Source organism: Gorilla gorilla, chromosome 21 (genome assembly GCF_029281585.2).
Source record: "Gorilla gorilla gorilla isolate KB3781 chromosome 21, NHGRI_mGorGor1-v2.1_pri, whole genome shotgun sequence".
Taxonomy (NCBI): Eukaryota; Metazoa; Chordata; class Mammalia; order Primates; family Hominidae; genus Gorilla; species Gorilla gorilla.
Window position 1 is genome coordinate 71091194 of NC_073245.2, and position 4405 is coordinate 71095598.

The 4405-nt window shown below is 57.3% G+C and overlaps 1 non-coding gene across 1 annotated transcript; it reads right to left on the reverse strand.

The window, feature by feature from the left end:
* Positions 1 to 3299: 3299 nt before the first annotated feature.
* On the reverse strand, positions 3300 to 3409 carry MIR296 (microRNA mir-296). Its single transcript, NR_106503.1, has one exon. It is a non-coding gene; the product is annotated as a microRNA mir-296 (primary transcript).
* Between the last annotated feature and the right edge of the window lie 996 nt (positions 3410 to 4405).

The following is a 4405-nucleotide window of genomic DNA, read 5'->3' on the forward strand; positions in this document are numbered from 1 at the left end:
GATCTGATGTTTGGTTCATGGTTACATTGGGATGATGCAGTTGGAGAAGGAAGACCATGTGGTATCCAGGGTATGTATTAGGCACGGGAGGATCCCTGATGACACGGGCCTCCAGCTGGCTAAGACACAGCTGCCCAGGTTTCTCCTCAGTGAAGCCCGTTTCCCACCTTCAATGTGTACTCTTTAGAAGCAAGTCACTAAGCACTGTGCATACTTCAGGGGTGGGGAGCTACGTTCTATCTCCTTGAGGGGGAAGTATCTACCGGAATTATTTGGAATTATTCTGTGCAAGAGATTTGTCTCTTCCATCTACTTATTGAATGATTTATATCAGTCTGGACCTCTGGATATTCTATGCATTGGGTCACAGTCCAGTTCTGCTTTGCTAGTCCCATGTCCCAGCTGTGACCCTTGGGAGCTCCTTCTGTCAGCTCCTGTGTCCCTGAAACCTGCCGCCATTGCTGGGGCACTTCCCTCCTGACACCACATGATGCTCCGGGCTCACCTCGCAGTCTTTGCTCCAACCAAAGAATAAGCCTTTTTTTTTTTGGAAACAGGGTCTCTGTCACCCAGGCTGGAGTGCAGTGGTGCGATCCCAGCTCACTGCAACCTCCACTTCCTGGGTTCAAGCAATTCTTGTGCCTCAGCCTCCCGAGTAGCTGGGACTACAGGCATGCACTACCATGGCCAGCTAACTTTTGTATTTTTAGTAGAGGTGGGGGTTTCACCATGTTGGCCAGGCTGGTCTTGAACTCCTGGCTTCAAGTGATCTGCCCATCTCAGCTTCCCAAAGTGCTAGGATTACAGGCACGAGCCACCATGCTTAGCCAGAATAAGCGATTTTCACCTAAAGCCTTGTTCCTTTTATGGGAGAATGGCGCCACCAACTAAGGCCTGGGTGGCCTCACTGCTTCAAGGTCCTCTGGGAGCCCCTGGAAAGAGCCAGGCAATAAAAGGGCATATACTAACCCTCTCTGCACACCTATGGAGACAAGTCTTTCTCTATCCACCAGACTCTGTATTAAGCAACACATCACACATCACCAGGACTCTCGGGAAGTCACAGATTTTCTCTATGTCAACGATCCTGGGCCAGCAGTTTAGCTCACGTTTACAGAGAGCAACCAGCCAGGTGGCAAATGCATCTATCTTTTTTTGGCGTTGGTGGTGGTGGCTCCTAGCATCTAGCTCGGGGAAGCTGCTGAACACCCTATAATCCCCAGGACGGCCCCCACCAGGGATGGAAGCAGCCCTGAAGGTCAGCAGTGCTAGGGTGAAGGCCTGGGGTGCACAGATGCCGCAGGAGGGAAGCCTGGGAGAGCCCCTGCTGCTCCCCTGCCCCGCTTCATTTCCCAGCATGCCGCTTTTCCACACACGACGCAGCCCACCCACTTCCTGTTGGTGGTCTGTCTCTCCCCTCCAGAAGCAAGCTCCATGCAGAAAGGGCTCTTCCCTCTTCTGTGACTGCCGTGTTCCACCCACATGGCTGGGCCCTCAGGAGGGCTCGGTGTCTAATGATCCCATGGGGAAAGGGGAGCTGGAATGGGGCAGAAGCCACCAGAAGGAAGGTCAGCCTTGGAAGGGAATCACAGTGGGTTTTCCCGAGACAGAGGGGCGAGTGGCAGGTGGGGTGACAGAAGGGAGGCCAACCCTGCAGCAGGGCTCGGGGCAGTGAGGGCTGCAGGGCCTGGGGGCAGGGCTCCCATGAACTGTGCTACGGCACAGCCCAGGCATGGGGACACCCAAAAGAGAGGGCTGGGGTGCCAGCCTTAGCGGGAACAAGCAGGGAGCCCCCCACACCCCCACCTCAAGCTGTGTCTCAAGGCCTGTGCCCCTGGGGCGTGCGCTTGCGTGTGAGTGAAGGCCTCTCTGCTCTCTTCCTGGCCTTCCCCAGCGCCCCTGGCCTCTTGCCCCATTCACACAAGGCCTTTTCCACCTGGTACCTCAGCTGTGGGGCCTGGCTGGTGTAACTCATGGGGCCCCAGTGGGGGGCGGAGGGGCCACTGGTTTCCTGGCCTGCTGTCTCCACCAGGGTCTGGATCCAGGCACTTCTGCTGACAGCGCCCAGCGCGGAGCCGCCATGATGTGCCCAGCGGCCTCCTGCAGAGAGGCCCCTGGGGAAGCTCCCCACTGGCCCCCTTTCCCCTGCCTAAGGGGAGGCCACAGCCACGGGAAGGGCTCAAGAATGGACTTCAGGGGTCCCTGAGACCCCAGAACTTTCAACTCTGAGTGGCGTTCTTGCACTGGGAAGAGCCACTGTTCCTGCAGGTCCGGACTCTATTTTGGAGACTTCACCAGCTCTAGCAGGAGAGAGGCTCATCCTTGCTTCTGCCCTCAGGATAGATGTGGGGACACCTTGCACCCCAAGTCCTCCTAGCCATGCCCAGCACCTCCCACCAAGTCTTGTCCACACAGGGTCAGGCCACCCTGCCTGTCACACCCCAGTTGCCTTCCTGTCTTTTCATCTTTTTGCTCTGTCCATCCACTCATCCATTGGTCCGTCCAGCAATAACCTGAGACCTGCTCCGTCCTAAGTGTATGAGAGAGTTCTGCCCTTTGGGGTTTAGTCTGGTGGGGGAGACAGGCGTTAAGACAGTGAGCCCGCAACTCCCCGCTACGCTAATGCCATGAAGGCAGGGCCAGCCGCAGCAAGAGAAATCACAGTGGGGACAACTGGTTCCACGCAGGAGTTGAGGGTGCCATGTTTCCAGCATGACCCCCAAGCAGCCACCATGAGTCAGAAGCAACCCAAGACCGTCAGACCCTGCGCATTTGCTTCGAGGACTCTAGCAAGCAGAGCTGGGCTCTATGAAGAATAAATAAAAGAGCAAACACCCACCACTCTTTCTACACAAGTTTATTAGGCACCTGCTGGGTATCACGTGTGGAGACAAGCTGGACAACGTAACAATCTGCAAGGCAGCTACGGCCTTGCCCTGGAGCTCCCAGTCTAGCAGGGGTGGAAAACAGGTAAGCCCCCCAGCGGAAGCCCCAGACCCGGCATGCTGTGAGGTCGGGGAAGGAGCGGGGGCTTTCCCGAGGAGGCGTCAGTGAGGGTGGAGAGAGCCTCCGGAAGGGGAGCGGGCACCGGCGTGGGTGGCACCGCATCCTGCAGGTGCTCATGGCTGAGGCTGGGAGGTAGGTAAAACTCCCGGCAGTGGGGACCCACGGGAGACCGTGGCAGAGGCGCGGCACGGCGAGGTCACCATTCCCCAGTGCCCGGCCGCCCCAGGGGACTCAGCAGCTGACATGACAGGGGCCCCTCTTGTATCGACTGTCCTGTCTCCACTCCTGGCACACAGCTGCGGGTGCAGTGCTCTTCAGAGCCCTTCAGGAGAGCCTCCACCCAACCCTCTGAATTAGGCACAACAGGATTGAGGGGGGGCCCTCCGGAAGGGTCCTTTCTCCTCACCTCCCACATGAGGCTGGGCCTGATTTCACAATTTCACTCAAGATCTTCCCTCCTCAACCCTCCCAGCCCTGTCCCATCTCAGTGGCCTGGGGTGGACCCTGGATCCACAGACACAGGCCCTCTCCGCACAAGGGCTCACGTGGTCCCCAGCCAAGGCCCCTACAGCACTTTCTACGGAGCCCTCTTCCCAAACATGCACATCCAGCTTGCCTCTCAGCCACCCCACCCCGCCTCCATCTCAGCTCCAAGGAGGCCTTGGCAGCAGGCTCGGGGCACCATGGAACGGTTCACTGCGTCTCTGCCCTGGCCTCACATGCTGCCAGCTGGCCTTGCCATTCATCTTCTGAAGGCTATTCTCTGACGGCTCTGCTGGCCACCTTGATCTGAGTGGCAGGTCTGTGCTAACAATGTTTTGTGTGGGGCCCTGGGAGAAGAGTCCATGAACCACTGCCTAACTCAAGTGCTGCCATGGTGAAGCACCCCTGCCTAGTTCTGAACAGACGCAGCACATCAAAGGGGAGCCGGCAGCTCACTCCTGAGCAAAGCAGCAGGCTAGTTCCTCACAGTCAAGGAAAACCACTGGGAGAACCTCCCTGCTTCTGCTGAAGACCTGAGCTGCTTCTCCCGGGTCCCCCAGTGCTGACAGGCCTCTAGCATCAGGTCCATGTGGCTGATTCTGGAGATCTTTAGGAGGATGGGACTGGCTGTTGAGAACTGTCAGTATGAGTCTGTCTGGCTACTCTGCCTGGGAACATTCACTGAGACATAAAGAAGATATTAAATAGCTGGAAAATTAGGAACCCAGCTAGGGCTGGAGGGGAGGTCTTAGAGGATCATTCTGTAAGTGCTGCCGGGGAAGGAACAATGGTGAGGGCTCAGGCTGGCTCTCTCTAGGGTCCTCCTCAGGAGGAAGAAGACCACAAATCTAACCAGCCTAGCAGCCCCAGATACACAGAGCACATGTGGACAAACCTGTGGCTGCCTGCATTCCAT